This window comes from Lutjanus erythropterus, chromosome 19, assembly GCF_056507025.1.
Source record: "Lutjanus erythropterus isolate fLutEry1 chromosome 19, fLutEry1.hap2, whole genome shotgun sequence".
Taxonomy (NCBI): Eukaryota; Metazoa; Chordata; class Actinopteri; order Lutjaniformes; family Lutjanidae; genus Lutjanus; species Lutjanus erythropterus.
The window spans coordinates 23137448-23156535 of record NC_139335.1 but is presented as its reverse complement, the minus strand read 5'-3'; the positions used below and the strand labels follow the sequence as shown (position 1 = coordinate 23156535).

General features: G+C 39.1%; 1 protein-coding gene across 2 annotated transcripts in view; it reads right to left on the bottom strand.

The window, feature by feature from the left end:
• pvalb6 (parvalbumin 6) overlaps positions 1 to 6699 on the bottom strand; it is a 61656-nt gene extending 54957 nt beyond the window's left edge. For both annotated transcript variants that reach the window (XM_084744092.1, XM_084744095.1), the window contains exon 1: positions 6464 to 6699. The gene's annotated coding sequence lies outside the window, so the exon portion shown is untranslated. The remainder of the gene's footprint in view (positions 1 to 6463) is intronic.
• Between the last annotated feature and the right edge of the window lie 12389 nt (positions 6700 to 19088).

Below are 19088 nucleotides of genomic sequence, written 5' to 3'. Positions count from 1 at the left end.
AGAAAACGTGCCAAATGCAACCGGATGCCATAGGAAATCCTGGCATTTTTGGCACACTGCATTCGACATACTATGTATTGGGACATACTAGGTATTTTTCTGGCACACTAAATAGTATGGTAGCATCATTTAACAACATATAATGCATAACAGAGATGGAGGAAGAGGAAATGAGAAGACAGAAATCTTTTAAATTAAAGGCATTTAGTGCACGTATTGCAGTTTAGCCAGCATACGGCAGCAGAGACCTTTCCATTCATTGTGATTATGTCCAACACCTTCACATGACCTCACAAAGTCCAGCTGAGCACTGTCTGGCAGAACACAGTGCACCGCTACAATCCCATCACTTATCCAAATATTAGCGCAACCTCAACATCTGATGCTTCAATAGATGCTGTTCACTTCACGCTCGTAATTCCTTATTAGCAGGTGGCTCGCTTCCAGCTCTGATGCAACTCACACAAACAATGACTCGCACACGCACTACTGTCTGCACACACATGCACACATGCACACATGCACACACACACACACACACACACACACACACACACAATAATAAGCCCCAAACCGGCAGCGTCGGGCACGTTTTTCACTGATCATCCTGCGTATCAGTCAGACCATCAAGCGCTCCTCCAGATGCCAGCCACCAAACATCTGTCCTTGACCTTGGCAATGAAGACTTACCAGCTCCAGAGAGCCTGTCTGCCTGACAGCCTTCTGTCTATGCCCATTATGATTTAATTTTTTAAAGTGTGTGTGTGTGTGTGTTTGCGTGTTTTGTAGATGTGATTGGGTCATTGGCGGGACAGTTGGTTGTCATCTGTGACCTGCCCTGCATCAGTACACAGTTCGTCTGTGTGTGCACCTGTATAAATGTATTTGAATCAGTTTGCATCTGCCAGACAAGGTTCAGTTACCTGTGGTACTACAGCATGTCATAAACTGTGTATGTTACCAACTTAGATGACTTTGCAGCACATGATTGTCAAGCTGTACAAGATTAATGCAACAATGTAATTATGATGTGACTGTTTCTGATTGCCACCAAACCCCCAGTTTCCCTTCTTTTCTTAAAGCTCAGCAAAAAATCTTCTTCATTCTGTTTTATCAAAATCTGTGTTTTAATTAATGCCTTTTAACAAGGGCCCTGAACACCAGGTTAATTGTGCTTTTCATGACAAAATCAGCGCAAATGCAAATTGTCTCTGAGCGACCTCCGTGCCGTGGCTGGGAACGGTGTTTTAATTATCCAGACAACCTCTTCAGTGGTGGAGAAACTGTAGTGACGAGGTGACCATATGCTCAGCAATCACAACTTATCTTACACTCATATATCAGCCAACAGGTGGTGCAGGACGTGGAGAAAATGCAAGATAAATGTTGGAATGGTGAAATGAGGAAAAGTCAATGGAGAGATGGGATGAGCGAAAAAGAAGAGGAAAAAGATGTTAAAACAGAAGGAAGAAGGTCAAGAAGAAAAGCCAAGATCAAAAGAAATGCACCATAGAAAATGGATTCTCATTTCCCAGGGTGCATCTTTCCATGGATGTTTGCCCACATAAGTACTGTGGTTCCCTCTGACCACTCACAATTAACTGACCCTTTCCTGATACTCTCTCACCTACGATAAGAAACCCACACAAACAACCACTATCCCCTCTATCTTTCCCAGTAAAATAGCATTTCCCTACCCAGTCCACACACTGGCATGCTTCCATCCCACTCACTCACATTCAGTCAAGTCTCCATACATCCGCAGGAGAAAATAGAAAAGCAGAGGGCAACTGGCAAGGCAGGACAAAGGATAGCCTCCCCAACAATACACACAAACATGCTGTATATTCACACGCACATGAATGCCTACACACCATCATCACCCTGAGGATCAGTTGTGTTTTTTCATTGTGTGTGGTCTGAAACAGTTCTGCCAAATGCAACCCAGGTAGTAACAGATAATAACTCAATTTGTATGTAGAGTTTGAAAATACATGTACGGTTGCTGTCTATGTATGTGTTTCTGTTTCCTTGTCCATTTTTAGTCATGCTAGCAGTGTGGATAAAGGAATGTATGGTCTGTCCACCACTTTGTTCCGGAAATATCTCAATAACTCCTGGATAGATTGCTGTCTAGTTTCTTTATTTGTTTTGTTTGGGTTTTTGTGAAATGTCTCACCAGCTATTGGCTACATTGATCTGCATTTGCTACCTGCTACCTGCTAACAGCAGCTAACAGTTACAATTAGCTACTTTAGCAACAATAAGCTGCTTAAGCTATCGGTCAACGAGGACACTGTAATTAAATGAATAAGGTTTGAATATGAGTAGCCTGAAGATATCAGATGGGAAATCAGAAAATATTTTCTCTATAAATATGATCCAGTTTCACCCTAATCAGTGAATAAAGTTATAAATGTGTGCTTTTGTAGCCTCTGCTGTGTTTAGTGTTAATTAGCAAATGTGAGCTAACGTTTAACATGGTAAATGTCCTACCTGCTTAATATCAAGATACTCAGCTTGTCTTTGAGAGTATGTTAGCACTGTGATAGGCTTCAGCCTCACAGAGCTGCTAGCATGGCTGGAGATTCTAGTCTTGTTTTACATTAAAGCCAGTTTTTACATTTAAAATTACCCTACATTATGCCTAATTATATTTTAAATGATTTCACAGTTGTAGATTGATTTTTAATTTGTTGGAACATCAGGGCAGATAGTATCTGCATGGCCCATTAATGATAATCATTAAGTGTAAAGACTCAGTCACACATTTTAGCGCAGTCTTTTAAAACAAACCATTGAAGCAAGCCTGTTTTGGATCATTCACTTCATAATAGACAAAATCAGGAGCAATTAGATGGCATTATACACCAAAAAAAATGTATCACCTGTTAACACATTAGCATTAGCATGTTATTGTATTTACTACAGTAGTAGAAAAAAAATAAGGAATCATCCTCCTGATTGAATCCTCCAGTGTGAAATTTCATTTACTGTCCACAATGTATTTCTTTATATTTGCTACTCCTTTTGAAAGATCATCTTTTCCAAGTGGTTGATTTTTCATTTTGTTGTGACAATTTTCATATGAAGATGTCCTTTCAGTTCAGCAGATGTGCTGACAACAATGTTGGCGGTCTGCCCCTGAACCAAACACAACATGGATATACAAGAGTGGATAATGTGTTAGTGTGAAGGACTGTGCTTGGATTCATGAACTGTGACAGAGAGAGAAGTGTGTGAGCATGTACGCACACACGCACAGACACACACTTGTTTTTTAACAACTGCCCGGCCAACAAAACCACATATTGTCAACACACACGCTGAGTGAACCCCCAGTCTGACTGTTATGGTAGTTGAATACCTTTCCCAGTCCACCTGTCCCAATTCCACTGACATGGGTCTGAAATTTCCCCTACACTGACTCTCCACGCTTCCCTAAACACACCTGCATCAGTATCCACAGCTCCACACATACCCATCCCCTTCTTTATTTCACTCATGCACACTTCCGCCTGTCCTTCCACCTGTCTGTCCCCCTTCTGTGTCTTCCTTCCAGCTCATATATAGATATGCTTAATCATTTTCATTCTCTCTCACTCTTTCCCTCTATCTCTCTCTCTCTCACACACACACACACACACACACACAGCTCCCATACCCATTCTGTGAGGTCTCCTCCCCCAGGAGCATTATATCACACCTGGGTATTTCACACTCCACAGAGCTCCATGCTCATTAAATCACTGAATTCCCATGGAAAAAAGAGAAGATATACCATGCATCATGCCTGACTTTTATATCTAATGGAAAAGTGGTAATAAAGTTTATGGGCACACATTAAGTGTGAGTTTAGGGAAGGGAGAGAGATAGCCAGGGGGCAGGAGAGAAGGGGCATGTGATTGGTTGAAATACTGTAGGCCATATGTAATCTATAGTATCTTGTTTGTTGAGAGAAAGTTTTTTTGAACAATAATGACTACTTACATATGTGCCCTCTCTTCTACTCTTTCTGTCCTTCCTTCTTGTCCTTCCTTCTTGTTTGCTCCATTTACTCACCTACAAAATATATATGTGGTGTACCTCAAGGTTCTATTCAGGGTCCTGTTATTTTTTCTATTTACATACTTACCCTTGGTCAATATATTGTTTTGTGTATATGCAAATGGTACATAATTATATCTTCCTGTCAACCCCATTGAGTCTTGTAGTTTGGCTGCCCTAAAAGACTGATTTGAAGATGTTAAGTTTCCACACTGTCCAGTTTACTGCTGTTGAAGCTGAGAAACATATTCATCCTGTCTTGATTAAAGCCACATAAAGTCAGTAGCCTGAGAATAAATCAGATGACACTGATCCCAATGCAGTTGCTCAGATTTGATTTTAGCTGGTACTATTACTAAAAGAAAAAAAAAAAAAGTATTACCCCAATTTTAAGACCCAGTCATTGGCTTCCAGTTGCTTCCAGAATACAGCATAAAAATAAAGATCTAATTGGTCATTTAAGACCTCAGTTAAGATCAACTTTTATTGAAAAAAAACAAAAATATATATATTCTATGTTGTGTGCCTAGGACTTTTTTTCTTTTTGTCGTGATATTAAAGGGGTATCAAATATATTTTTTGTACTAATGTTGTATATGTATCAACGTTTAAAATTCTGTTATGGTGAAAACTTTACTTATAAAACATTAAATGAATTGGCTCCAAGCTATATCTCTGCCCTACAAAACCCCATTCATACAGGGGCAAAAAACTTAGCAGAAAAAGTTCCTTGTTCCCAAGTCTAGATTTGAAACCAAAGGTGACTATGAATTTTCTGGCAGACTAAATTACAATTCACTTTCTGCACAGCTATCTTTGTATTTTCTTTTCAGGACAATAATATATAATTTCATTTATTTTATTGAGTTTGTCACATTTTTTTTAGCAATGATAGCAGCAATGTTGGTGAGTCGGTCCAGCAGTTTGGTCCCAACATTTCCCCAAAAATATGGATTATAATGGAATTCTGTACTGATATTCACTGTCTCCAGATTACCTCTGATTTTAGTTGACCCCTGACTTTTTCTGAGTGCAACAATGAGTTTGACATTTGAAAAATATACTGACAGCTATTAGATGAACTGCCACAAACTTGTTCAATGCACCTAGAGGTCAAAGTCTCAACATCTACTTTCATCCACTCTCCATCAAATTTCAGCCTTATTTTTCTCATCTCTCTTTTTGTGACCTGAGAAGGTATCTGAACTTACTCTTCTCTCCTCCTCCTCCTCCTCTCTTTCTCACCTTTTTCTCATCACCTCTCTGCCCTCTGAGCCTAACGCACCAACAGCCCCCCCCCCCACTGCCATTCCCCAAACAAATGTCACTTTCTAATTGGTCGGCACTGGCAAGCCAGGAGAGCATCGCTGTTTGGACAGCTGTTAATCTAGGTGGGTTGGTGGCGGCAGCAAGATTGTGGCAGTGACAGTGGTGGGGAGAGGGATGACAATCTGGAACAGCACCCAGAATGACGCAATGGGGGAGAAAGAGTTCGAAAAAAAAAAAAAAGAAATCTCACCCCGGTCTGTCCACACATCTGTCTGTCATTGTGATGTTATTTTGTGCCAATGCAAAAATGGACCCACAAATTAAAACGCTGTGTCACTACACATCTTTCACCACCTCTACATTCCTGCACAGTATGGACTGTGTCATGTAGGCAATGTTAATGTACAAGCACATACCCTGCAGTTTCATTCAAGCATCTGCTCCGAAGCCTCAGCATCGCCCGCACAGGAATGTAATGGGTTTTCTCCCCCCGTCCACCCTCTCTTGCTTCCCTCTCTTTCTTTCACACACATACACACACGATGAAGTACACACAGACACACAGCGCTCGGGGAACCAATCACCATCGCCTGTTTTCAGGTCCTGTTTGTGAATGGGATTTTTTACGGGAGAGGAGGAGGCAGGCACCGCTGCATTTGTAGGCATGCAGCTGCTACACCAGGGGAGCATCATCCCATTCTCATTTCTTCCCTCCTATTGAAATATTTCTCACACTTTCTGTTGGCTGCTCTCTGTAGTTAATTTTTGATGTTCTGGTTTGTTTTTTCTCGTGCCCTCGTTTCCTTTTTGGCTCTTCTTTTCATCCGCCTTGAACTCTCTCTGACTCTTTATTGTCTTTTTGGATGCAGCAGTCACAATCGACTGCTGCATCAAAATAGCCCTTCTCTTTTCACGCTTTTCTTTCACTTTTCCCCTGACACAAAATCATCATCAGCATCATCATCTTTGCCTCTTTTGCATCTTTCATACTCTCTTGTCATGTCACTCTCCCATGTACTGCAGAACAGCTGGCGTCCAGCACTACATCTTTTTCTCTTGTTCTCTTCTTTCCACCAGTCATCCCATCTACCTCCTAAAGCAGCAGCTGATGCAGGTTAATGACCACAGACACACTGTAGACACTTACCTCCAGTGACAGAGTCTTCGTCCCGAGTGCTTCTGAATCCTCAGTGGTTGAAGGGAGAGCGGCGAGCCTGTGAGCTTCTGGCGGCCGAAGACAAGTGGGGGACAGAAAGAGACAGAAAGAGAGAGAAAGAGAGATGAAAGGCAAGATAGAGCGCAAAGAGTAAGAGGTATAAAGAGAGAAAGTGGACGAGGCTGCGTGAAGAGGAGGAGGGTGCTCCGGCTGGCTGGAGGTGAGATGAAGGGGAGAAAGAGAGAGGGAGGGAGAGATAAAGGAAGAGGGAGGGAGAGAGTGAGGGTGCGCTGGATTGGGATAGGAGGGGATTGTGTGATGTTTGAGAGGAGGAGGAGGAGGAGGGATTGCAGGGAATGGAGGGAGAGGAAAGTTGGAGAGAGGAGGGAGGAAGGAGGAAGAAAAAAAGAGGAAAAGGTGGCCAGAAAGGAGAAGAAGCAAAGAGGAAGAGAACATACAAGCAGGTGTGTTCATGTCGAAACCATCAGAGTTCACTGCTCTGTCTTTACAGCAATACATGTGTAACCTCTTACAGCCACCAAAAAATAGAAGTGCAACTCATGTCAAGCCATCACATGCTGCTGGTCCCTGGAGACAATCAATTTCAGACTGGAGAAAATGTCCTTCCATCCATTAAATCACACTATAATCCAATCCGGTGTTGGTGTGTTGCAGTACGGATACTGCAATTAACTTTGGAGCAATAACTTACCGGAGCAGGCAGGCAAAGAGCAGGGAGAGAAAAGGAGAGAAGAAGATGAGGGAAGAGGAGCTAAGTGAGTTTTGCGAGAGCTGGTGACAAAAATGGATTCGGGTAACATGGTATGATAAGAAAAGGATGGGGTGATAATGACAGAGGGCATTAGACAGGATGGGGGGGGAGCAGAGGAAGAGGAGCAAATTGGCCTCTGGCTAAATGCAATCAAGGATGAAAGTGTGGCGAAGAAGAGAGATGGGAAGAAAGAGAGGGAAGAGAAAAGAAGGCTGAATGCAGGATGATGATATTGTGAAAATCCACTGATGTGTCATGTCCCTTTCAGAAAGTTTAGGGAGGGTGCTGGGTCGTATGTGAATGCTAATGTACAGTACAGCATCACTGAATGCGTACAGAATCAAAAGACTTTGCAGTCATGGACAGATTTTGAAATAACGGGCCCCTGGGCACAGACAAGCAAAAGGGCCCCCACTTCACCTACATAGCAGCAAAACACTCAGACCTGAATGATACACGTCTGTTGTCATTTTGCATGTTTTTGTAGTTGTTATGCTTCTCTTTGTGGTTCGTTTGTGTCTTGTTTGGTGTTTTTGTGGTCATTTTGTGCCTGTTTTTAGCTATTTTCTTGTCATTTTTCTCTATGTTGTCATTTTGCTTTTGCATGTAGTCATTTTGCACGAAACCTCATATTAATTTTCCTAGAAGTAATTCGCCTTTTTGGAGCTTTAACATGCTTGAAAACACACTTCACATGGCGTACACAACAGTCATGGTATAAATTTAAGTGTGATATGGCTTTTGTCTATGGATGGGGCAAAATAGCTTGGCCACGTCCTCTAAACAGGAGCACAGACTGCGTGTTTTACCGACATGCACGAAAATCAGTACACACATGTATCATGCCAGATGCACAAAAAAGTCTCTGGTAATTTTTGATGTTTTCCGCACATCGTATTTTAACAAACTCCTCTAACAGGATTGATCATAATGACTTCAAACTTGCTGTGCACCATCTAGACTAGTTTGTGATTAAAAGTTATTGAAAAAGATTTAGCTATCGTTGAAGGGCCTGGCCATGGCATGATGCTGAGTTTTGAAGTCTCACCATGAAACATGATGTTGCTACAACCTTGGTGTAAATGGTCCAGACTTCACGTTTGATAAGAGTCCGGGCCTAAAGTCGGCCATTTTAAATGTGTTGTGTTTTAATGAAATAATTCAGAAATAATTCAACTGACTTCAATATCACTGTGTCCCATCTAAACAAGTTAGTGAATTTACAGATTTGGTCAGCGCTGAACGGTGTGGCCGTGGCACAGCGTCCAGTTTTGATGACTCACCATGAAACACAAAATTGCTTTACCTTTGCTGTAAATGATCCAATCTGCGCCAAACTTCACACGCTTGATAAAAGTCCAGGTCTGAACACATCTACATGACAATCAGCAGTCAAAGTAATAGCACCACCTAGTGGAGACAGGAAGTGACGTCGACCTTGTCAAGCAGTCGGCGTCTGGCAACACGTTTGTAGCCGCGTCATGCCCAGATGGGCACAGGGGTGCGAGGGCCCGTACAATGCTGATTGCAACTTTAATTCTATTTTTTGAGTGCTCTGCTTTATACAGTCACTGACAGCTGACTTTTCATTCTTCCTAGTCGGCTGTTGCATGTGGCAGTTGTGTGTGTGGTATTGCAGCAGGTGCTTCACTACCTGTTGCCTGGTGGATTTGTACTCCACCAGATGCACTCTTATAGTTGTAATTTGCATCTATTTATGGTTTGTTTATTGACTATAGTCAATATACTATAGTCATTTTGTGTGTCTTTGTTGTAACTTTGTGTCTCAGTGTGGTCATTTTGCATTTCTTTGAGGTTGTTTTTCATCTCTTTGTGTCATTTGCATCTGTAGTCATGTAGTTTTATTTCATTGTTACTTAAATCTATTTATGTTAGTTTAGTGACTCTTTGTGATTGTTTTGTATCTCTTTGTAGTCTTTGTGGTTCTTTGTAGTCATTGTGCTTGACTTTTTAGTAACCTCGATGTGGTAATTTTGCATTTCTTTGAGGTTGTTTTGCATCTCTTTCTGTCATTTTGTGTCTTTGTGGTCATCTTGCATCTCTTCTTGCCTCTCTTTGTGGTTGTTTTTTTTTAGCATAATTTACATCTATTTATTTTTGTTCATTGACTCTTACTACTCAACTACTACTACATACTACAAAGAGACACGATTACGAATCAGAAAAGCAAAATGGCCGCAGTTTTGCATTTCTTTGAGGCAGTTTTGTTTTTCATCATCATTCAAATCAATTTCTGTTTACTGACTCTTTGTAGTTATTTTGCTGCATTTTTTATTTTGCATCTGTGTCAGTTTGCATTTTTCTGGTCGTCTTGCATCATTTCTTTCCTGTGGTCATTTTGCATTCCTTTGTAGACCGGTCAGTAATCCATCTCTGATTACAATGTGGTTAAAGAAATCCTAATCAATCCTTGTGTGTTTTCTTTTTGCATGCATGTGTGGCCACATCTGTGACTGTTTTACCTTTGTGGGTGACTGAATTCCTTGTTGAATGCAGTGAAAAAGTGCAGCATGGCAAAATACCTTCCGGACATGATTTTGAAAAAAAAAGTACTGATTTCAAATTACGAGTCAAGTCTTATTCATCATATCAGGACCCGGGGGGCTATAAGAGGGGCTGTGATAGTACAGATGTGATGCGTTTGAAAGCTCTTTTGTATTCAGTGTCAGAGGTTTGGGTCAGCTACAGTACTCAGGAGCTGACGAGGCAAGGATTCATTGTTCAAGGTGAGGATTCATTTGCTCAAGGACACTTCAGCGTAGTGGATGCTGGCCAACACTGAGCTTAATCCTAGGACTTCTTGTCTCTCTTTTAAACAAAAATAGCTTTACTCAGCTGTTAAAACACACAACAGTTGCAGTCCATTTTAATAAAAGCCTGCTAAAACCAACTATATCAGAACTTCAAAACAATCTAAATGCCCCAAGGCTTGCCTGTAATGTGTTGTTTTCCACACACTAATGTGTTGCACCATGGGATTCACCCCTGTGAGACTCTCAGGCAAATCACCCTCCAGAACGTGTGTGTATTGTACATCTGTGTGTGCATGGATTTGCACAGCAAGCAAAGCCCACTCACATATTCTGTGTTTGTTAAATGGATGGACAGTGATGAGAGAGAGCAAGAGATACGGGCGCAGTTCCAGCTTTCAGGGATTTCGCCTCACAAGCCGCTACGTTTCTGTCAACTCAAGAGCTGCAGCTTCAGTCGCAGGTCTGTCTCTGGCTACACGTCCTGCAAAACTACCACAGGCACTAAAAGAGGAAGTAAGGGCACTGCACATTTCCCCAAAGTAAAACCACAGAATTTATTTACTCAAATAAAAAATTTGTTTCTAGACTTTTCTTAAAGGTGCAGTATGTTATATGTGTGTGTGTGTGTGTGTGTATACGTGTTGCAAAATGTAGCTGCCATTAGCCAATCGGCTCAGTCAGCTGGCCAGTTAGCAACCCTATTAGCTGACTTGAACCTGCGTAGACTGGGAGTTCCTCGCCTTAGGGGAATGTTGGTATTAATTTACACCACGAGAACAGGAGTTTTTGATTGCTTGGTGGAGCTTTTCAGGACCCAGTTCAGAATGCTGGTGGGGAGCAGCGGTGGAGGCTGAGCAATACTATCAAACTATCGTCGCCTGATGTACAAAGTTGTATTACCAGACAGGATGGGCTGGGGCTAGCATGCTAACTTCAATAGATATTTCTATATATACATCCATAGATAGATAGATAGATGTGTTCAAAGAAATTATAATTTTCTCACATATTGCACGTTAAATGCTATCTGAGGGTGAAATTGAGAACAGTGATGGACGTGACTGTACTGTCATTGCTCCCAGACTATTACATGCATTGTTCAGTGGAAGCTTTCTTTTGATTGTGTCATTCCAGGGGCTGCATGCACCACTGCTCACACTAGCATAAATTGCAATGTGATTTCTGGTCTTGCTTTTGATTTCATTGTTCTCAAGTGAGGAAACAGGCGCTGACGGAATGCTGTGACTGTTATAACAGAAAGAGTGTGTGTCCGTGTGTGGAAGCGTGCGCCCTGTGATAGAAAGAGAAAGCACAAAATTAATGAGACAGGAGAGAGAGAGAGAGCACAGCATGTCTCCCCCAGCTGTTTATCAGCCCAGAGCACTCTGTTCAGATTAAACTACAACTACTTTATAATTACTATAATGTATTCTTACTGGACAAGTATGCCTTTCTTAATAAAGAGTCCAATAATTGACTCTCTCCCTTAGTCCCCCCTCTCTCACACACACACTCACTATTGATCTCATTAATTTGCATTACATTCTCATTAGTCTCAAAGAGTATTTAATTTTACACCAACAGGATGATGGCTGTGCAATCTTGAGAGCAGCACTATTAGTCAACAACAATAGGTTTGTCCAGTCATCAACACTGATTTGGCAGTTCTTGAGTGTTTTTCAGGGAAAACTAAATCTTGCTGCTCTTATTGATCAGTTCCTTTTTAGCGTTTAACCTGTAAAACAATGGCCAAAAAAACAATTATTTCAGATTCATTCTGTTCTATGTCTTTATTAAAGGAGCAATACACAACTATTGCATATCCAAAAAATGAGTACAGCAGACCAAACAGCCAGTGGGAGCCATGGATTTTATATTAAATAGGTTGAGATCCTATTTTATATTCCTCTGCTCCTCTCCAGACTCGAGGAAGCTCAGACAGGCTGCAAGAACACAGCAGGAACAAAAGATGAGCACAACTTTGTAAACTGACCATAACAAACTAGGATGAGTCCTACACTGTAAGCTGTTCAGCTGTTTATAACTGTCAGTTGTCTGTCAATGTAAAGATAAGCCAGTTATCCTGAAAACAAAAGCACACTGCTCTGCAAATACACACTCTGGAGTTTGAGTTCAGTCACTGCCTGCCTTCTACCTACCTGACTCTATTAACATATTGCTCAATTTAACTGTTATAAGCATCTACGCCTTCTAAAAAATAAAAATGAAGTATACAAAGGGAGACACCGCAGCTGGAGAGCTGCTGTCAGAAAGGCCAGTATTTCAATTTGGCACATTTCCTTCATCTCTGATGACATATCATGGTCATTTTAAGATATCTTACACTAAATAAGTTACAGATTTCTCTTTTTATAAGATTCTTTACCTTGACCTGAAACTCCACCCTCAATCAGCGTTTTGTGCCTTATACTATGATCCCTGATTGTGTAAATATTTTACATGCATGTTACTTGTTTACTTAAATTGCTGAAAGGATGAATATGTTTCTGTAGAATCAACTTCCTGTGAGAACTGTAATTGAAACCACAACCTACAAAAGCCAGTGTTTATAACAGCGCATCATTCTTATCAGCAGAAATCACAAATTGGGACTGCATTTGAAATTGAAATTTAAAAGTCGTGCATAAACTGTTACCTCAGCAGAGAAAGCTGGTTGCACCTTCAGTGAAATAAAAGCTGTGACAACCAACTGTGATAAACTAAAAACATGAATTTCACAAAAACAAACCCAAACATACTCAGATGTTTTTTTGCTGTACATATACCAACCAGACTGAACAGGATGCACGGTGGTATAACTGTTGATGAGAAGGAAATAAAAGTTTCTTGTTGGTTCCTGCTCAGATATGTAAATCATGTCAACTTGTAGGCTATTATTAAATGAGAAATCAGGTTACCAGTTTAACCTTAAAGCTAGTATTGTTCTTCAAACTGTAACCATGTTACACTGTGCATGTAAGCATATTCACTGTAAAAAGTGGCATTTTTGTAAACTCACTGAATGAAATTAGCTAATGTTAAGTCATGCTAACATTAGCTATTATATTCATTATGTTTAGCTCACTGAAATAACAAGAACAAATGTGTTCATATTTAATAAGACCTCAACGGTGCTGCTGTGAATGTGTCATAAAGATCTGGAATAGTTTGCTTCATAAGTATGTGGGAGGATTAACAATATAATTTCTTATATTTGCGGAGTTCAAAATACACACTTGAAATGTTTTTATGTGTCCAGGCAGCGGCGTGTGTATTTAATGCATTATGTCTTTATTAAATTGAAACAGAAACACTCACTGTGGCTGTTGACATTTCATTTGGGGCATCTGGAGATGATGGTCTCTGGGACTGATGTTATTTACTCTCTGCTAAAACAAAGAGATAAAGTCGCTGAAACAGAAAATGATTTGATCCCCCAGAGGTAGCTGCATAATTAGATAACTCTCAGTCCAAACCTCTGGTACTCAGCACTGCTGGATGGTTTTGTTTTCCTGTGAATTTGTCCAATTCACTCCAGTCTTTAGGCATTAAAGGCTTTGTTCATGTTTTTGTTGTTCTTTTGTCCAGAGACTAAGACCAAATCATTGAAACTAAGACTGAAATAAAATACTACTTTTTAGAATACCACTTCTTATTATCATCCATCCACAGCAGAGGTGTAGGAATACATGCAGTAGTTGTAGTTTGTGATCACTAGGTGGCACAGTTTAAGTTGACATGACATTGCTAAGTTGCTTTGAAAATTCTATGTAATTTTAAACTTGTGTTATCGCATGATTCTTATTATTGTATTGTGCACAAGAAAGAGCTGCTGAATAATATGAAGACAAACACCTCGAATGTACAGTAAACTAGTGTTGGAAAGTAAATACAATCATGTGATAGAAAGAGAAAGCACAAAAAGTACTGTGCTGAAGTGCATCTGCGAGGTACTTTTACTTTACATGAGAATTTCAATTTTATCCATTTTTCTTTTGGAGGGTCGCCAATTAATCACAGGGCTGACGCAGAGACAAACATTCATATTTATATTTTACAGCATTTAGTAGCTGCAGCTGCATTTTAGTTTTAAATGCTTTGGTATCATTTGAAAGAGTTTATACAATATTAAGCAGCTGGAACCTCACTGAAATGTTGGAATAATTCATAAATATAAACCAGAAATATAAACTGCTTCCATCAGGGACACAATGAACAGCATATTTAAGATCTTTTAGTGTGAAATACTCATTGATGGGATCCAAGTTGTCTTCATTTCTCTTCTCTGTGTTAGTATCCATTTAACTTTTGCTCCTCCCTCAGCGAATATTTGTCCTCCCCCTGCACAGCTCACCGTCTGATCCCTCTGCACTCTGCACAGCCTGACAGGCCATCACATAAAGATCAGTCTTTTCTGACAAATTTATCCCATCATACAAAACAGTCATGTCTGGCGCTTCTTTCCAGGAAAAACACTGTGAATCAATTTATTTCATTGTGAAATTAAAAAAAAAGGGGTCTGAAGGCCTCCAAACACCGGCACTGGTTTAAGCCATCTAACAAAATATAAAGTAGTTAAAATGAACTCCACCCCCACCCACTGGTGTATATATAACTTTCTGAAAGGCATCATTTTGCTCAGCAAGTACTCATTGATGTAACTGACATCATAAAATACGACAACAGCGCCTTACAAAGATGGTTGCACCCAGTCAAAGCATGATTCCTCATCAACTGCCCTGCACTTTAACATTACATGCGCAACACTTAAAGGGACAGCACCAGACGCTTTGTCTAGACAGCAGTGACAGCGTCATCCTGTTTAATATTTGTTCCCACCAAAGCATGATATATAATCAACATATTGTCAACACGTGGAATGTATCTTACCAGTAGTCATGTTTTACATTCTAAGTGTTTCTTCATCGCCCCAATATTTAAAGTAATCAACAGCAGAACCACCAGATATCATTACATTAGATCAACATCAGAGCCCGCATGCACAAGACTCAAATAATTTACTTTGCACAGGCAGGCCCTAATCCTCATGTGATTTCCACTACCATTTCAGAAAAACTTCAGTGATACGATTATTATGTAACAAACACAATGATATAATTCTGAACTAGTCAAGACACTTACTGCATGGTGTTACATACATGATACCATTCATCAAATAGATAATATAATTCTGGGTTATTGCAGTTATGGACATGCATAATGCAAGGGAAAACAAACACAAGTAAGTTAGGTAGTGAGGTGTGTTTCATGTACTACTGACATCATGTTATCTGTCCGTTTTATCTTTTCGTTTACATTAACGGCCATGTATGAGTGAGAAAATGGCTTGAACTAGTGTCACAGACTGTGGTTATAGTCTGTAAACTGGTTATTTTCCTCGCCACACACTGATGCAAAAATTGGTATATTAGAAATAGAAGAGTGACTTAAATGTCCACTATCTTTACCTTTAAGTTACACTACAGTCAAAACCCACCGGCGCTGCTGCTTCTAACTTTTATGTAGTTTATGCTCCGTCATTAGATGGTTTATACTGCTTTTCTTTGTGATGTTTTTCTTGAGAATGAAATGTGCGTGTGCTCACCACACCAAGTTTTCACCATAAGTGATTGTTGACATAGAAACAAACCTCAAGTGGCTAAATATGTAGAGATCAGCAAGTTGATTGGCAAGTTCCTCATTGTTTCTGAGAAACAGAGGAAGAGATGTTTTCTTCTATTTCTCAAGAGAAAGAAGCTATTATAGTCTTCCCAACTTGTCTGGACGGTTGCCAAAACCACTATTAAGTGCTAATATTGAGAACTTTATTGCAACAGTTGCAATAGATGACATTTTGAGCCCCTTGTGCATGTATCATCTAAAAATGTTTCACATGTTTTGACTGAGTAAATGTTTTTTTTTTTAAACTCCAGGTCTTCATGTTTTACAGTATCAACTTTGATGTGACAACCATTTGTTTTCAAATCTAATTATGAAGTGTCACAAATGCCAATCGCATCAGTCACAGCAAAGAAGCAGCAGTCAAAAGGAGGAATTGGTCACACTGTATCTTAAGCCCTCATCAACTTTGCACAGTGAGGTGTTAGGGACATTCGTCAGCAGAAAGTCAGAGGGCAAGAGATTGACAGATAAAAAAAAGAAAGGGTCAGTTGAGCCTTTTGAATGATGAAGTGTATGAATAATAAAGTCGACTTGACATGAACTAACTTTTTGATTGGAAAAAAATAAACAGAAAACTCACCAGCGGATAAATTCATAAGACTATTTTATATGTCTTCTTTTTAATCTTAAAACAAAGAGGGTTTTTTTTTTATTTTTGAGATCCTGTCATTAACATCTGATGCTGTGCATGTATTTTTCTGGCTTTTTCTTCAGCCTTAAAATGTCCTTTAAATTTTGGTTTTTCTGTTTTATACTCCTCGTCGTGACTCAAAGGCATCAGGCTGCCATCAGACTGTGATGCTGCTCACGATCTAAGACAAGTAAACTGCTGGATGTGTCAAACAGCATCAAGAGTTTAAAGCCATATTTGAATGTAACAAGTGTAACTGCGTAAATGCAACGCAACGTGTGCTGCTGTGTCAAATCTGTGTGGCAGGGCAGTGTGGAGACTGGAAATGTCCTCAGATAGCGTGATGGCTTTGTAGAAGACCAATTCAGAGAAAGATGATCTGAAAATCACATTTGAGTCAGAGCCAAGTCAGAGTCAGAGTTCAGTTTCTAATTTGTTTTTGAGGAATTAATATTGATTGAAAGTGAAAGGGCAAATGAAGACTATGAAAAAGCTCATTTTTTTACTCTATTGAATGCAGTTTAAACATATATTTTGCGACCTATATTTATTTTTAAAAACAGACTTTATCCAGCACATCATATGTTTTCTTTTATTTATGTCTGTGGTTCTCAAACAAAGGTCTGGGGACCCCCAGGGGTCTGTGGGACTCTGCCAGGGGGTCTGTGAAAGTTTCTAGATTAATTTATTTAAATTAATTTTTTTTAAGTATTCATTTATTTCACAAAAAGCTTCAAGGTTCAACAAATAATAATTTAATTTTTAAATCTAAAATTGTTACTTGAGGAAGTTCTAATCTATAACTATTAATAAATACAATAAATGTCAAGCATGTGTCATGGGGAAAACCAGCTCTCTATCTTATTCATACCACAGACTAGGCCTATTATTGATTCTTTTTAAATGTTTTTGTATTTTATATTTCTTATTATTTGTATTTAGATTTTTCACTGTATATTATTTAAAATAATCAGAATTAGCATTTTATTTTATGTATGCATGAGTCACCATGCAAGAGTGATACATACTAATCTGGTGTGTGTGTGTGTGTGTGTGTGTGTGTGTGTGTGTGTGTGTGTGTGTGTGTGTGTGTCATGGGAAGTCTGTGTTGACCTTTCTAATACATATTTAATATGATATATGTCTCTGGTCTTTCTCATAACACATAAAAAGGGTATGTCAAATTAATTCAGGGGACATACACGGGGGTCCCCTGATATGTTTTCTATCTTGTAAGGAGAGCTTGGCTGAGAAAAATTTGAGAACCTCTTATTTATTCTATGAGTCTAAAGATAATAATGCCTGATAAATATGTGTTTTTGGGATCAGTGTCATGTGAAGTGAGAGGCTGATTTAGTGATTGTGCAACCAACGTGAGTTGGTGGTTGAAATGTTCTCACTCAGTTCTCTCTCATCAACTTAAGTGGATTAGAAACAGTCCAACCAGAAATGACAGTATCATAACAGCGGGAGAAGGAATTCTAATAAATAATAATATAAATAAAATAAATAAAATTAAACACTGACCAATGTTACACGAACATTCAATATAAAAATGTCTTATTAGCAATAAGAATTGAATCTAACCCATACTTTCAACATCACAAACACTTACCTACAGCTATAAAGATATTATATAACAGTTTGAAGTAAAAGTAGCAATATAACAATTTAAATGTTCTCAATTCCAACTAAAATACCTGCATTCAAATTTAAGTATGAACACAGAAGCATTATCAGAAAAAAATGCTTAGTTTTTTGCTTAAACTTGTCATTATGATGTGTTTATTGCAAACTGTACTGGTTGTAGAATGACACCATCCACATTTAGACTGGTTCCCTAATCCACTTTCACTATGAAAAATTTCTGTGGAAAATTATGTCTCAACCATAGACTAAATGACTGATTCCCCCCTCTTTACTATGCAATGCATATCATTACAATGTGTGTCGTCGCTCCTTTATGAGTTGAGACAATTATCCATTTTCTTAATCCTAATGCCAGTCAGCCATCTGAAAAATGCATTGCAACAAAGCTGTTTTTCTTAGCCCATGAAAATATTATAATAACAACTTTATTTAAATAGCTGTTTTCTTATCCAGAAAAGCCAGATAAAATAAAAACTAATGCCAAGGAACAAAAGCAAGTAAAAACAATAAAACAAGGATGATCAATTAATATGATTAAAACAGAATAATAAATCCATGTACCAAACTTTTCCAAAAGTTTTAAGAAAGTTTTAAGAAGAAATTAAAAAGAAGCTAAAGACTGAATGTGTCTCGGTTCAGTAGGCAGAGAGTTCTGTAGTGTGGGGGCCCTAATAAACAAATAAACAGTAAACAGTAAACAAACGGTGACCTGGGAGTAACCAGCAGGGCTCCACCCAAGGAGGAGGTGCGAACCAAGACAGTCGATACAAGGCCGTTAAAGGCTTCAAAAGTGAGCAATAAAACTGTGAAACGAACAGGGAGCCAGTGTGATGTGTCATAAGTGATGATGGAAAGGGATTATGTTCCTGATTTTATACGTTGTCCTTTATTATTATTTATTTATTTATTTTTGCTTGTTTTGTTTTGTTTGTTTGTTTTGTTTTTAGGAAAATATGCAATAATATGCCTTAAAGTAAATGTATTTCCTTTCCAGCACTGCAAATATGCTTAATTCATTAACATAAGAAAATAGGTGTGATTTTTTTTAAACTTTTGTCTCCGTCACTCAGATCATTAATAGATATTTTATCTTATGTACTAAATTCT